The 17,400-nt window shown below is 39.5% G+C and overlaps 1 non-coding gene across 1 annotated transcript; it reads left to right on the forward strand.

The window, feature by feature from the left end:
- Window positions 1-15,300: 15,300 nt before the first annotated feature.
- LOC141423492 (U1 spliceosomal RNA) lies at window positions 15,301-15,464 on the forward strand. Its single transcript, XR_012448358.1, has one exon. It is a non-coding gene; the product is annotated as a U1 spliceosomal RNA (small nuclear RNA).
- Window positions 15,465-17,400: the final 1,936 nt, after the last annotated feature.

The following is a 17,400-nucleotide window of genomic DNA, read 5'->3' on the forward strand; positions in this document are numbered from 1 at the left end:
TGTTTATTATATATTGTACTCTTGTCTTTTGCAGGTAACTTTCTGAAATGTAATTAAGATCTTGCTTGTAACAAATTTTATATGTTATATTTAAGTCTTGTTATTGTGATGTGAACGTTTCTCCATGTTACTGATACTTTTTCTTTTGAATATGTATTTAAGTTCAATTTTTTAAAATCCTTGACCATGTGTATCCATATCTGTAGTGTCTGTACAGACCAAGGGAACATTATGGAGATGCACACTAGACTGGAGGCAGGAGGAGGCGTGATTTACAACACGGGAGGAGGGGTATTCCTTTACCTCCACAAACTGTATTACTTAAGTTATTACCAAAAATGCTTTTTAAGTAAAAATATTCTTAGATTCTTTAGTTTTTAGAATTCAATGGTTACATCATATTTTTACCTATTATAATATGCTATATATTTAGGTATTTTCCATTTTTCTCTTGACATAAGTATCCACTCTTAAAGTTACATATGCACACACATTTGTTTAGTATCCTCACAATTTATTCACTGATGTAGAATTACTCTATAAGAACATCACAAGCCAAATGTTTAATAATTTTACAAAGTATTTTTCATTTCTTATTTTACCCACAGAGCATAAAATAACCATCTGTTTAAATTACAATTAGGTTTGGAAGTTTATAATATAAAACTAACAGAGAGAGAGAAAAGGGAGAGGGGAGCAAGAGAGTGCAGAGAGATATTAGAAAAAGGACAACATAAGACTATCTTTATTTACAGATGAATTTGTATGTGGAAAATCCTAGAGGCTTAACAAAACAAAGGACATACTAGCACTAAAAGACAGGAACAGAAGTATCTCAGGATATACCACCAATATACAAAAATCATTGTATTTTTGTACACTGATAATGAACAATCTGAAAATCAAATTAAGAATAATTTGTGTTCCTGAATTAGAAAACATATTACTGTTATGATAATAATCCCCAAATTAATCTATAGGTTCAATGAAATCACTATCAAATTCTCAGCCCTCCATTTTATGCCTCCAGGAAAAACTGTGAGGTGGAACATAAGGGTACTTAAAAGACTAGAGATGAAGATTCAGAAATAAATGCTTACATTTACAGTAATTGATGATTTGCTATTATTTTGAGATAATTCAATGAAAAAGCTTTTAAATTAATGGTTCTGAGACAACTCAAAATCCACATGCAGAAGAATGAAGTTGGCTCCCTACCTCACACCATATGTAGAAGTTAATTAATAATGGATTAATGACCTAAATGTAAGGGTAAAATTCATAAAGCTGTTAGTAGGAACATAGGTATAAATCTTTGAGACATCAGATTAGGCAATGGTTTCTTAGATTGATATCAAAAGCATAATCTTCACATCAAAAGTAGGCAAATTGAACTTCATCAAAATTAATAGAGATGACACTTTGAAGGATACTATCAAATGATGGGCTACGGATGTAGCCCAGTGATAGAACACTTGCCTAGCATGTGTGAACCCCAGGGCTTGTTCCTTAGGGAAGGAAGAGGAGAAAGAGAAAACAGCAATCAGGATGGAAGAAAATATATGCAAATCATATATCTGATAAGACTCTAGTGTCCAGAACTCCTACAACTCAATCATAAAAAGACAATAACTCAATTAAAAAATAAGTACAAGCCAGTACTGGTGGCCTACACCTTTAATCTTAACTACTTGGGAGGCTGAAATCAGGAGGATTTGCCAACCTGAGCAAAAAAGTTTGAGAGACGTCTCAACAGGAAAAGCTGGGTGTGGTGGCACCCACCAGTCATCCCAGCCACAGCAGGAAGTGTAAAATGGCAGGATAGTGCTCCAGGCCATCCTGGGCAAAAAAATGAGAACCCATCTCCAAATAACCAGCACAATAGAGGGCCAGCCTAGCAAGTGTGAAGCCCTGAATTCAAACCCCAGTACTGCCAAAACAATGTATAAGTATAGCATCTGGATAGGTACTTCTCCAAAAAGAGAAAGAAATGGACAAGACGCTCTTCATTAGCCCTGTAGAGAAATGCAAATCAAATTCACCATGAGGTACCCTTCACACTCATGTTTGGTGACTTCTAATGGAAGAGTAAGAGGGTAACAGACTCTGGCAAGGATATGGGGAAACTGGAACCCTCAAACACTGCTGGTGCGAAAACTACTATGGAAGACTGTTTGTGACAATTTTTTTTTTTTAATGGTTGAATGTAAAGTTAGAATATGATGCAGCAATTCTATTCCTAGTTAAATACTGGAGAAATAGAATATATTCCCATACAGAAACTTGTGCACAAATGTTCACAGCAGCATCATTCATAATAACCCCAGGTGGAGACGACACAAATATTCATCAACTGATGGATGAATGAACAAAAATGTTATATCCATGCATGGAATATTATTGAGTCATGAAGAGGAATGAAGTACCAATGAATGGTATACTATGAGTGAGTCTTGAAAATGTGGTAGATGAATGAAGCCACATTCTGTATGATTCCATTTATGTAATATGTCCAGATTCCATTATGTAATATGTTTAGTCCATGGAGTCAAAGTAGCTTAGCGATTGTGAGCCGCTGGGGATAAAGTTGCCAGGGAGTGATTGCTGAAGTGTATGGAGTTTCTTTCTGGATAATGAAAATACCTTGGAGTTAGTAGCAACGGTCACACAACTTTGTAAATATACTGAAACCACTGGATTTTATAGCTTAAAAGGGTAGGTTTTATGGGACGTGAATGTGATTGGAGCTGTAATGAAAGCAAGCATCCAGGTGTTGTGATGGGCTCTCAGGACAATCGTCTCCACAAAAAACAGTTCTTTAATAATCCATGCACTCAAATCCCAGTTTTATTTTAAAATAACATAGGAAAACACATTAAGCAATATCAACTCCTGGACCATTGTCACGTCAATGATCTTTTTCATATTTATTTTCTGTAATAGATCAAGCTCACATTTTATTTCATGTAAAGAAATGGAAAAATAAAACAAAAAATTTTTTAAATTTCATTGTGACCAGATGTGGTAGTGCATACCTATAATCCCAGCTACTTGGGAGGTGGAAATAGGAGGAGCATAGTCCAAGGCCAGCTGGGGCAAAGTTAGAAAGAGAACTTACCTGAGAAACAAACAGAAGGCAGTGGGGCTGGGGTGTGGTTTAAGCGGTAGACTGCCTGCTCAAACCCCAGTGCTGAGAGCTTTCTCTGGGCGAAGGGGAGTTTCGAAAATGTTCTACAGACTCCACTCCACACACAGAGATGATGGATATGCTAGAAATCCCTGCCCAAAAGTTCATTTTGAAAAAAAGTTCAAGTTGACCTACGTGTACATGTGAATTCCAAGAGTCTGCCTGTTTTTTGTGTGATTAGGGTGAGGGACAGGGGTGCTCGGTTTGAGATTCGTGCTGGGCAGTGTCACTGTTTATCCTTGGACCATGGTCTGGAAATGGGAGACTGAAGAAAAGAAAGAAAAAAAATGATGGCACTAGTATTAGTATTTCAGGTTTTATTTCAGATAAGTTTTCATAGTGCGCGTGAGCTGTTTCGGAAGAATTTTCCATTTGATACAATTTCAATTAGTGTAGGTCTTCCAGCAGTATTTGTGTTCTACCCACAGGATCCCTGTAATATATCACAAAATTGTCCTTGGTGGCAGGACCTTGAAATGACTGGGTACTGACTCACTGTGGGGTACTATTGTTCCAGATTTCAATTCTGCAATTATTATTGTGGAAGGAATTATTTCAGTTCTGAGAACTGGTTGTTGACACAGATTCTAGAGCGAGTCATGCCATTGTAGTGAGGACATTGGCATTTCTTTACGTGAATGGTGACTCTCATTGTGGAGATTGGAATGTGACTCAACAGGAGAGAGAGAGTAGTGAGAAGTCCCAACGTACACACACACACACTCACACACACACACACACACACTCAGAAGCGATTCTCATGTGTGGAACTCTACAAAAGACCTCCTTTGTTTGGAGTCTGGCCACAGCTATATAGAGCATCAGTACTTTCATCTTAGTTTTTATTTTTGAGTAGGCAATAAGTACAAAAGGAAACTGCCCCCTTCCCCCTCCTCCGGCAGCCCAGGTCTCCCCAGGAGCAGCTGGATCACAGCTCCACATGTTCCTTCCAGAGACATTTCTTGTAGTCAGCCTCAAACCTTGACCTTTGCATCCTTAGCTTGTGTTAATGGTGCTGTGGGGAACTGAGGAGTGAGACAGGAAAGGCAAGTGTGCCCTTCCCAGCCTACCCCTCCTCAGCTTGGTGGGGTGATTGGGACAGGAAGTTGAGACTCTACCAAGCACCAGGGAAGCAGAGGATCATGGGAAGCTTGGAGAGCCATAAAAAACTACAGCAAAGGTGCAGCCTACAGTGTGCATGGACACTCATCTGACATGAGGTTCAAACTGTGTCTTCAAATGTGCTGCTGAACGGTGACCCTTGAAGGGGCCAGATAAGAGGGAAGGCTCCATCCTGCTCTTCTAAGAGTGGAGGTGAACCTCTTAGCAACCAGATCAGATCAACAGCCCCACCCCCCAGCTCCCACACACACTGCAAGAATCATGGCCAAGCCATCAGAGCTGCAAAATTAGTTCTCCTCCAATCTCTGCCTTCTGTTGGCTCTCTCTATGCCCCCTCCTTTACTTTCACTTCCTTCTTTCTGCTGTCTCCCCTACTTGTTTATTAGGTCAATGCAAGTACTTCCTTCATTATTGTATCATTTATCTTATTCCAAGAAGAGTAGTTTTAACAGAAAAGAGAGTTCCCGTTGGAGTCTCTAATGGTACAGTTTTGTGACTATTTAAGGCAAGTCATTTAACCTTCCCAAACCTTAATTCCCACATCTGTAAAACTGATGACTACTTGCACATTTCCCAGGCTTGCTGAGTAAAGCAGTTATAAAACACTCAGCGATGGAAAAGCGAATGGACACAGGTTTGCTCTCCAGTCCAGAAAACTTTTTTACTGAGATAGCTGCCAATCCTGCTTTGGGTGTGATGGGTACCAAGGCAGGTCTCACTACAAGACAACTACTCCTGGGGGACACAGGCTCTTGCAGAGGTCCTGCTGGTCACACAAGGGGGACAGAGGACTAGAAGAACCTTTTTCAAACAAGCTGGGGCTTGGACAAGCAGGGCCACCTCGGGGTGGCTGCTGGCGGCAGAACCCTGACAACTGTGATTGGATCTGCTTTAAGGTGGGAACAAAGAGCCCAATGGAGTCAAATGATTTAAAACAGCCTTAGAAAACCTTACTTATAGTAACTGTGTGTAATAGTCCATTTTCTGTAGTTATAACAAAAACTAAAACTCTTTGAGATTATCATTAATCCCTTTAGAGGGGAGGGTCCCCAATGACCTACTCACCTCCCACTGTTCTACAGGGCCCTCCTCTTAAAGATCCCTCTTCTTTTCTGCAGTACTGGGGTTTGAACTCAGGGCCTCATGCTTGCTAGGCAGACTCGAGCCATGCTCCCACTTTGGGAACCAAGCCTTCAGCACATGAACACTTGAGGGACAAAGCACATATAACTGTAGTACTGTGTAAAGCTAAAGTAAATGAAAAAGTAATCAAATCTAAAAAATTGTATACCTCAGTTTCATATATATGTTCTTAATTTTCCTATTATTCTAAATTGTGTTTATTTATGTAATCATATAAATGGGTTTAAAATTTTTTTTGGCAGTACTGGAATTTGAACTCAGAGCTTTGTACTTGGTAGGCATCAAAAGGTCATTTTAAGTAGCTGTGATTACAATACCAGCTACTTGGGGCATGGAGATCTGGAGAATGGTGGTTGGAGGCCTGTCTAGGCAAAAAGTTTGCAGGACCCATCGCAACCAATAGCTGGCTATGGTGGTGTGTGCCTGTCATCCCTAGCTACTCAGGGAAGCATAAATACTAGGATCCAGGTTCAGGCAGGCCTGGATATGAAGTAAGACCCTATCTCAAAAATAACCAAAGCAAAAATGACTGTCAGAGTGGGCCAAGTGGTAGAGAACTTGCCTACAAGCACGAGGCCCTGACCCCCGGTACTGCCAAAAAATAGACATAACTTTAAGATGAACACAGTCTAATAGCCCAAACATATACTAAGAAAAAAGGAGGACTATGATATAAGTATAACAAAAGCCAGGTGTATTTACTTAGCGTGTGACTAAAACCATATATGACACACATGAAAATTAGAAGGGAATAGACAAAAACATTAAGCTGTGTTCTGAAGGTTTTTAAATGTAGAAGCAACTTTAATTTGTAAACCATCTTTAATGTAGTTTGTCACTTTAAAACTATAATTAAAATAGTACATTTCCTTAAAGGATTCCTAGAGACAGAGGACCACTAGGAATAAAACATCCCCAATTCAAATCACTCCTAAGGAATGCTGACTCAGAGTGGTAGGCATGATGTGAGAAGAATTTGGGGGGAGGATGGGAGGTATGGGGGTACTCACTTCTTTCTTGGGGCCCTGAGTAGGACGTGGGCCTTGATCCTCAAGAGTGAGCTGTATCTTACAGATTACTGGGCTCCTTGTTGCTCTCCAGATGTATTTACTTTCTGTAATCCCCAAGTAAACTCTGGTCTAAACACACTGGCCTCATTTCTGCTGGTTTGGAACAAACACAGACCCATGCTTGGGGAGAGACCCACTCCTGGGGGTCAGAATATGGTGCAAGGAGATGGATCTCAGGTTAGAGGGTTTCCTTTCTCTTGGTGAGGATCAGGAAGCTGCAGCAGTTTTTTTTGTTTTGTTTTGTTTTGTTTTGCTTGACTTTCCCATCAGTTTAGAGGGAATCAAGTCCAAAATCATGGTGGGAAGTGACTCACTTCATGGTTGCCGAGTGGTCAGCATTTGTTAAGAGTCTTTGGTTCTGTCCTACTTCAAAATGGAACCCAAACAGTGTAACCTCCTCTTACACCCAACTCCTCAGGATGAAATGGAGGACCCCATGCCTCCGGATTTTTCTCAGCGAGGACTTTTCACCCCCAGAACCAATCAGGCCCTGGATGGCTACCTCCTAAGTAGCTGCTTTGTGCACCCCCTTATCCATCCCTGCTGCCACTGCCCAAGTCCCCCATGGTTTTATTGCTAGGTTATTGTAGTGACCTGGGAACTGATTTCCTTGGCTCTGTTTTTAGGAACCTCACCCCCAACTGTCACTGTTGTTTTTAAACATAGATTTGACCACTTTACTCCAATATTTAAAAACCTGTTACAGCTCATCAGTGATCATAGAATATATTCTACATTTCTTAGACTGAGCTGTAAGACCCTCTAAACTTTATCCCCATTTTCTGCTTTTTTTATGTTCTACTGGCCTTATGTTCCAGTTACCCAGTATTACTTGAAGGGTTTTTTTTTTTTGTCTTTATTGTTTCTTGTTTCCTTTTTCTTGCTTCATGTTCCTCTTTCTCTTCTTTTCATCTTTATTTCATAAAACAATAGGAATGAAGGAAAAAAAAAAAACCCATGTACTGGAGGTATAGAGCACTTGCTTAGCATGTGTCAGACCCTGGCTTGGATATGCAGTACTACCAAACAAACAAACAAGCAAATAAATTAACGTGGGAAATAAAAGAAAATTTCAACATCCAACAACCCCAACAAATTGGTTACTTAACATCATTGGATGCTATTTCATTGTTTATGGAACTGTGAATTCTGAGTTGTGGACATTTTTATTATTCCTCTTGAAGACAAAAAAGTGGAGGTTTAGAGAAATCAGGGAGTACTCTCCTCCTTTCCCAAGGTCAATTCACAGACCTCACCTATCATGTTAATCACAGGTTAGAAATTCAGTCTGCAAATGCAAAAACCAGGATGCCTGCTGTGTATTAATTTTTCTTTTAAGCTCCTTTCTTCTGGGTGTGGTGGACCCATACTTGCAGTCAGTTCAGCACACATTGCCCTTTTGTGCCAAGGTTGCATCAACTCCTGAATGTCACAGCCATGCCTGCATTCTTCATCCTGATTGTCACTTGAGTACCGTTTCACACCAGCCCCTAAACAGACACTCCTTATCTCTACCCCTGTGCCCCATCTGATTTCAGGGCTCCCTTGTGCCGCTTTTGGGTGTGTGAGAGGATTAATATTCAACTCTCACACCACACCAGGACTGGGGCACCCTGTTAGGATCCAGTTGCCATGTCACCACTTCTTCTTGGAGGGCTTGCCTCCTCCCAGAGTAGAGCCTGTGGAGTAGAGCACTGAGGGCCCTGTCTGGCACTTCCCGTGTCATGGCTCTCTTTGCTTCTCAGCTCATTTTCCCACCTTGTTCTAGTGTGGGTCCTTTTTGTACTGTTTTTTTTTTAAAAAAAAAACAAAAAACAAAACAAAACAGAAATAAAAGTAGATTCATTTTCTCTGCTTGATGCTATCCCGTATTCTTACTGAGGTGAAGAGGGTCTAATGTAGTGTTTGAGGGTTGAGGCAGGAAAAGGAGTACTGGAGAAATTGTCACTATTTTTAAAATAGCCTCCTGACACAAGAGCATGGATAAAATCCTGCTTTCTGCTCTTTTATTGACCATAAGCATTACCAATATTATTACTTAATCTTTATCATTATGTTTTAATACTTGTCTAATAATATATTGCTTCAATTCCACAAGGATAAAGGGTTTGTTGAGTCCTGTTGGGTGTGCAGACCTTTTGCAGCTTTCTGTAATGGGCCAATGCAAGACAGACTCTGGGTCTGGGGTGCTGGGGGGGTGCTTTGGGATCCTCAGCAGCATCTTATTATAGGTGCTAGCATCACACTTTAGAGAGATGGACATAAATTAGACACATTTATTGGCGTTTCTGCCCCTCTTCATACTGAATAAAAACATTCTGGGGTTGGGGGCTCCCCAACAGCCTGATGCTTTCTGTGATGCTTTCTGGAAGATCAAATATGGACCCTATGTTTTCATAGAGGTCACAATTGGCTGCAGAACAGCAAATAAAACCATCAGATATATACAGAAAGTTGGGAAAATATTAGTAAAAAGGGTCAGTCTGTTGTTTAAAATTTTCAGTTTGCTGGTTTTGGTGTAACAACTAGTACACTGGATTCTGAATCCAATGGGTTGAGTTCAAATTCACATGGCATTGTATTTCGTTTACTTATAACATGTAAAACTATCATTTTCTAGAATTTCTACATAGAACTCAGAGGTGACAAACTGGTTGGAAGAGGAGTGAGGAGATCAGTGAATTATTCTGAAGCAGGATTTGCATAGTACACACAAGATTTGTCCTTGTCTTGTGTATTTTGGCACCGGACATTGGGTGTGTGGGAAAGAGTAGTGACTTACCCTCAGCCACTCAGGGCACGGTGATGGAAGGCATAGGGTTGGAGGGTCTGGCTGACTTTACTTGCTACATGAATCTAGAGCAATTTACTTAATTTCTCTAATCGCTATTCTTTCATTAGGAATATCAGTTATCTTATCTACCTTATTGTAAGGATTAGCGACAATATAAAGTGCCTGACGTGTAGTAGGTGTTCAGTAAAGGGCGGCCGCGGTACTGTGGTTAATACTAACCACTTTTGCCTGCAAAAGTGTTTATGAGCATAAACACGATGATTACGGAGGAAAGATGGGGTTACAAAAACAAACAAAACTAAATACCAACAACAAATCATTTAGCCTGTTATAACTGCCCTTGGGGAGTTTTAAAAGCTGATTATAGCTTAATTTCATGATATTAACCTTCCCCAGGCCCCATAGAGTATAGTGTGACATGTTTACTAGTTTGAGTGATTTTGCTTCTTGAAACTTTAGAATTTTGTAACACCCTTGTGCTACTAAAGCTTCTCTGGGGAGTTACAAAGCCAGGATCAAGATTTCCTTTAAAATATTAACAAAAAACTAAATAAATAAAGCTCTCTCCTCCTGGCACAGGCAGAGCCAAGATAATAACCAATAAATGGCTGGCTTCCTATCTAGGCTGAAAACCACCTCACCCCTTCCCTCCATCTTGGTTCTCTACCTTTTCCACTGGCCCAAATAAGCACTAAAAATTAAAAGCTACAATTCTACCCCAAAGCAATTGTTTTGCATAGGACCTTCCAAAGGGCAGAGAAGACCATGAACCAGAAATAAGAAAAAGAAAAAGAAAAACCAGTGAGTGAGGACCAGTGACCATAGGACTTGAGAAATAGCTCTAAACAAAAAAGAGGCAGGAGGCCAACCCTGAAGTGATTGGGGTGTTGTAGACCTGGTCAGGAGAAAAGATGGCTGAACACACACAAGCTGACTCACCCTCCTAGCACCCATGGGAAAGTTCACTAGTCTCATCCTCAAGGTTTCTTCTCTCCAGTGATCTCTTCAGTGCCAGCTGAAGACCCAGCTCCAGCAAGGATGTCATCAACTCTTTTCTGAGACTGTCCTAACAATCCTTGTAAGCCAGGATTTCTCAGGAAACTTGAGTGATTGACATAGGTCTGCTATCAAAAATTTGGGAGATCTCAGAAAAATTACCTGCTTGATCTCAGTACCTCCATTTGTATTCTTTTGCTAAGCCAATATTTGTGCAGCACTAACTGGAAACCAGGTACTGTGATAAGCCCTGATGGTAAGATAGAGAACCAAGGAGACTTGGTCTTTCACTTTATGACACTCAATAATATTTAAGGGAAGCAGACTAAGAACAAACAAATAAACTAAATAATTATAAATGGTGGAATCCAATAAGAAGTAAGAAAATAAAAGAGCTTTGAGGCAGGAGAAGCATAATGAACAGATCCAGATGACCTGGTGGGAGAGGGTGGACATGAGAGCTAACTTAGGAGACTGGGGGGAGAAGAAGCAGGAGAGATCACAGAATGGAGCCATGCTGTAGGGCCTTCTAGACAGGGGATGGCCATTTGAAGAGAATGGGAGGTCTCTGGAGGAATTGAAGCAGAAATGAGATGACTCATGTATGGTTTATGAAAGTCACCATGTTCCTGCCCGTTTGGAAATTTGATTATTCTGACTATGTCCTCCAGGTCTTATGGCCACATAGTTCTTTTCATATAAGAGAAATTTATACAACCTGAAAAATAGTCTTTGGGCTAGAAAATTCCTTCCTAGGTCCCCTCTGACCTTTCTTACCACCTTCCTCATTCACCTGGACAAGTCTCCACATCTGACATTTTTTGTCATCTCCTTTCAAGTCACACCCCAAGGTGTATCTCTCGCACTTTACTGACATTCAATGAACCAGGTTCCAATTTGCCTTCTATTCCCTGTAGGCCTGGAGTGTCATGTGACTGAAGCCTCTAGCTTTAGTGTGCTAAGCCACAATGATTATTCTCCATGAAATCAGTTACTTTCCCATAGGCCTTGCTCAAGAACTCTGGGTTAAACAACTTGTCAAGAAAAAGAGAAGGGATTCCGCAAGCATATGTATTGTGCCCTGTGTCTCCCATAAAAATAAAGCTGTTCTTCCAAATTATGGCCTCCACAGACATCCTAAACCCTTTAGGCTTAAGTGTTTTAGGATATCCAGTGAGAACTCAGCAAACACCACATGACAGCGAACCATAACCACAATGTCTGCTTTTGAGCAATTTAACTCATGGGATCTGAGCAAAGAACTGGTCTTTCAAGACTCAGTTTCTCACAAAAGTATATATAATTTCTTCCTCATGCCTTAATTTAGTTTGGCAATACATTGCTGCTATTGTGTGGTTTTTGTGTTTTACTGTTTGATGTGAGAAAAGAAGAGGCGGCTCTAATACTTTTGGATTTCATATGGACTCTGGGTGCCCAAAGCCAACCTTTTCCAACAGCTGGTAAACAGCTTTAGAATCAGAATTCCTTCTTTTTTTGTGTGTGTGTGCTCATTTGCCTGGAGAACTGTAAATGTCAGAGTGTTCTGACTTCTTCAAAAACAAAGCCCATTGGTAAGTCAGTAAAAGCAAAATGAACAAATGCTCATGTGAGCATGTAAGTCACTTCATTACCTTCTTTTCCTGGTGGCAGTTTGAGGAGAGAGCATGGAAGAGACACCTGCATAGCTTACAGATGAGCTGCATTTCCAAAACTTAGTTCAAAGATACACTTGGCATTCAGCTGCAACGAGCAAGTGAGATGAAAGAGCTTTCTCGTCAGGTTTTCCTATCGTCTGAACAACTTAGAATAAGAATTAAATTGTTAGGTCAGAAATGAGGACAGTTACAATGCACAGACCATCTTCTAAGAATGTCTGTACTTACTGAGTAGGAATTTTAAAAACAAAACTTCCTTCCTTGCCTTCTACATTTATTTTCATCTTTTCTAAAAAACTCCCACTCTACCTTTTCCCATAGGATTATGTGTAAGTGGTGGTTATTTTTTAAATTTCAGTCCCTTCAAAATTATCTATTAAGCTTTTTTCTTTTCCCAGAATGTTAAGTCCTCCTGGTAAAGTCTTGCAATCTATTTTCCTTGAACCTTAAGAACCTTGTTAACTGTGTGATACAGAGTAAACCAAACATTTGTGTAGTGTCTGTCTGTCTAGGAGATAAGGCTGTTCTTGCAATCAAAGTCTGGAAGACATCAATAACCTCCTTTTGCTTTAAGCCTTTAAGGAGAGGAAAAAGAGACAGAGACAGAGAGAGAGAGAGAGAGAGAGAGAGAGAGAGAGAGAGAGAAACTCTAGCTACATGGAGAATGTATTTGTTGCAATAAGAAAATTTGTACAGTAGGGCAAATAAGTGTTTTGAAGAAAAGACTGCATTGTATGCACATATGAATAAAAGAAATAAAATTTTAAAAAAAGAAAAGGCTGATACAGAAATGAGCATGTTAACTACTTTTATTCTTCAGCAGTAACATCACATCAGATCTTCAAAGTAAATTTAAAAAGTGCCACTTGATCTAATGCAGTAATTTCTTGATTTTACTATTTTGGTCTCATGTACAGTTTATATATTGAATTTCTCTAAACTGCTAAGTGATTCTGGTAAATTAATGAAAAGAGATTTAATTTATAATAAGATCCTTAGTTTTTGCCAAAGATCATCAAGATGACGAGGCCTAAATCCAGATTTTAATAGACTTTTTCTAAATGTCACAAATCCAAGGCTAAAATTCAGTTTTGAAGGCTTCTGTACACATTGAGTTTTGTTTAAGGCCTTTCTTCAGTCATGCCAGTTTGTAAACTATCATCAAAGCCACAATGACCTTCTTTGATGATTCAAATGCTTTGCTTTAGGAGCAAGGGATATATTTTTTGAAAACTCTTACTTCAAATGACACAATAATTATAACAAAATAATTATAAAAATGTTCATCTATTGTCTGGCAAATTCTAGATTTCTGTTATTCTGGGAATGAATCTGTTTCTCCATTTTCTAAATTAGAATATTATATACATATAATATGTGTGTGTGTGTGAGTGTGTGTGTGTGTGTGTGTGTGTGTGTGTGTGTATTCATGAAAGGTGGATGAGAATGGTTGGGCAGAATGAGATATGGTCTGTAAAGTCTATGTAATTTGTTTTATTTGAAATTAAAATGAGTTGTAGTGTTACAACTCATGAGATAGTTGAATTGGAAAAACCAAACTACTGCTCCCCTCATTTAAGTTCCCAGCAAGCTAACTTGGCTGCTATTGGTAAACATAATATGCTGTGACTCTAAAAACAGCCAATCTTAGCCTGCTTCTTGGGCAATTTCCTGGGGGAGCCCTTATGTAAAGGCACTCCTCATCTTCCCCTCCTGTTCTTCCTTGATGTCCACTGGGCAGAACTGGCAAAGATTACAATGTATGCAGCTAGTTTCTGTTGACCAGCAGCTTGCTCTTGAATTTGAAATTAGGCCTTCAACCTGGTGCTGTCAGCATTTTACCCAACTATTTCATTGATAATGTAATAACTCATCTAATACAAACAATGAATGACAAAAAAAATCTATCATAATCAAAGAGATTTAGACCTAATTATTGATCTAAGGGTGAATGGTCCTCTTAGGTGTTTTCTTCAAACAGCATCACAGCGGTATTGGGACTGGACCAGAGAGACTGTTAGTTGTTGCAGAGAGCATTGTCAAGCTGTCATGTACTTTGTTCTTTTTGAGGTCTTTTTCTTGTTAGGATTCTGTGGTTCTGAGACCTAAAAGTCCTGGAATTAATCAGAAGCAGCCACAAGAATTTCCAGATTATTTTTTCATACTGCCCCAGGACAGTTGAATGTGATCAGTACTTCAGTTCTTAAGCAGACTAGCACTAAGAGAAAGAAGGAAGCCAGAGAAGAAAAGAGAGAAAAAGGGAAGGAGGGCAGGACAGATGAGAGAGGGAAAATAATAACAATAGGAATGTACTTAATATTTGAAGGCCAAAAGCATGGCATCCTTAACTCTGAACACTTTCTCCTCCTACACTTTATACTTTGTGTGTGTGTGTGTGTGTGTGTGTGTGTGTGTGTGTGTGTGTGAGGGAGGAGAGAGAGAAAGGGCACAGGTGTCTTGTACTTTAATCTTCATTTCATTTGTATCACGTTTTTCTTCTTTGCTAACCATCTACTCACAACCTTCATCATTCCACCCCACTCTTCTACCATTCCATTCACTCTAATTCACCGAGATCCAGTGCTTGACCTGTACATTTTGAGGCCACCCTAACCTACACTTTTCCTCCTTGGTTTCCCACTTACTATTTGATCTAGCCATTTGGCTCATATCAATGACAGGCTGGTGGTGCCACTTATCTTGTCCTACATATGTCTTATCTGTCCATTAGACTCAGAACTCTTAAGAGCAAGAGTATTATCTTTTGGTTTTGGCTTTGGTATTTTTTAAAAATTGTACCACATAGTATGTGGTCAGTAAATATTTGTTATTTGATGGTTAAACATTTGAGAACAGAACATGTTTTTTTAAGACCACTTTATTAGCTAAACAATTATACTCAGTATAACGATCTTCATAGGCAAGAAGGTTTTTTGGTTTTTTGTTTTTCACTATATAGAGAGCTGAATTCCTTCAAGATTTGAATTTGTGTGACTTCAGGCGAAGGATAATTGCCCCCCTCCCCCTGCTCTTGTAAAGTGCCTTACATTTAATAGAAAAAAATCCACCTGAACTATCGTATCCCTTTCAAGTTCAACAAAAGAGAATTTTTGAGATCTGTGTTGAGCTGGATAGAAAGAAAGCCATCAGTGGCTGGAGTAGCATAACTTGTGCTTTTACAAACCCTCTCAATATATCAAAATTTCATCCTTCAAATTTCTCTCCAGAAGCACCATTTTTCACGGTGGCCAAAGATTTACTTAACACTAATTTCCCTTCCTGCTGTACTTCTGTCCAGATCCCATTGCTCAGTTTAGATTAAAATTCAGGGGAATACTTACCTGGCAGGGGAGACACCATGATCACGAAGGTGGTTTCCCCAGGGCGAGGCTCATCCATTGCACTCCCGATGTGCTGACCCCTGCGATTTCCCCAAATGCAGGAAATTCGACTGCATAATTCGTGGTAGTGGGGGACTGTGTTCGCACTCTCCCCTGAAGAAAAAAAAAAGTCAGGTTATACATTTTTTTTTTTTTTTTTTGTATCCTGGATGGGTCTGAAAATAGTTTGTCACAACAAGCAGTAATTACAGAGCACTTATTATGTGTAAAGCGTTTTCCAATCTTTCACCAGTTTGCCTGTGAAACAGTATTGTTGATGTGGGCTACTTATCTTCTGAATTTCCAGATGGGGAAAGGGGCAGAGAGGTTAAGTGGCTTGCCTGAAATGTAATAGTACATTACTAACGGTGTTTCAGCACTAATGTTCCACAAGCCCCAAGTGGAAAATGCTATCCATATTTCCCTTCTAATTTTGAACGAAAATAGAATCCTAGAGCTACCCATTAGCCACTGTTTTATAGGATGGTAGAAGTATTTGGTTTGTGTTTTTTACTTGTTAGAGATTAGAAGGTATTTGAGCAAAATAAAACTGATTAAAGAAGTTTTAAGTAACTTTGAGCATGAGGGAAATCACTTTGAGGTACAGAGCTATATCAAAAGCTACAATCCAACTTTTTCACCACAAAGGCCAAATGGTTGAAACTATTTAAAAAGCTATTGATAGCTGTCTCCCTCATTAAACAGTCTTACACAATAAGACTTCCATTTTATGCATTGAGAGGAAGGGAGAGGGGCCAGCCTTCTGGGGTACTGAGGAAGTTGCTTTAAATGATGGATCTCAGTTTCCAGAAACCTGGATCCAAAGATAGAATGAGTTGCCATTCCTGAACTTATTGAGTGACTTGGAGGCTCAGATTTCTTTTTTCTTCTACAGCTCCATCTAGGTGAGTTATAGACCTTCTTTGCCAACAGCCAAAGAAAGCCATGGTGGGACACAATTTTGCTGTGCCTAGGATTCTTGTGCTGTGATTAGTTTCCCCCTTAGGAGATGGACTGCAACTAGAGGTGCTAGCTGGGAATAATAGTGATTTCGCCCAAGTTAATAGCTACTTCTGCTCAGATATGTCAGTTTGTTCCTGTATATGGAGCAGGAACATATGCCCCCAACTTAGGCATCAGTGAGGAAGCCTTCTAGCGAGCCACTTCTCACTACTTAAGCTCTTATTTTACAAGCCACACTGAGCCCAAGGAATCATACCCCTTTCGAGGCTACTGGCCAAGAATCATCTTGACCAGGTTTACAGAAATGTCCTTTTTCATGGGACTCTGGAAAAGGTGAATGGATGGTTTTTCTTATCCTTTCTCTTCTCTATATATCACAACATGTATCTTGGGAAGGTATCTCAGTGGTAGGACACATGCGTAAGGGCCCAGGTTCAAACCCCGGTACTGCAAAACAAAGCAAAGAAAAAACAATCTTTAGAAGGAAGAGATGCCTGCATATTTATTAAGATCTCCACAGCTCAGATGTTGGCCCCATCTTTGAAAATGGTAATCCTGATATATTTGGGGGGAAGGGGAATTAGGTCAAGCATGCCCAAATTTATTCAAAAGTGACTTTTAGGGAAAAGATAAATGCTCTTATTTGAAGTACCAGTCTCTTTCATTCTTTGAGAATAGAGTTTTTGACTCCTTTAAGTAAGTAAGTTCATGCTAATCCTTAGAATTTATAGGGAAGAAAGGGTAAAGGGGGTTGTCTTCAACCCTCTGAGCGCTACATTCATCTTATGTCTGCATAAAGCTATATTTAGAAATATGGCCTTTGGTCACTATATCAATTAAAGTTGAAAAGATTTTATAATCTTAATATTGACTTATTTTTAATGAACTATAATTCTTTTTTTCTACTACATCACTAATGGTCTATTAAATTAGAGAGGCTTTCTCTGCTCCAGAAGATATAGAGTCAAATGAAAAAGTCATTTTTGTAATGATATCCTAAAGCAATGTCACTATGATAATACAAAAAGAGTGGACTCACAGAACACGTATCTCTCTTTCATTTCACAGCTGGCATGTTTATTGCCTATTT

Source organism: Castor canadensis, chromosome 5, assembly GCF_047511655.1.
Source record: "Castor canadensis chromosome 5, mCasCan1.hap1v2, whole genome shotgun sequence".
NCBI classification, from domain to species: domain Eukaryota; kingdom Metazoa; phylum Chordata; class Mammalia; order Rodentia; family Castoridae; genus Castor; species Castor canadensis.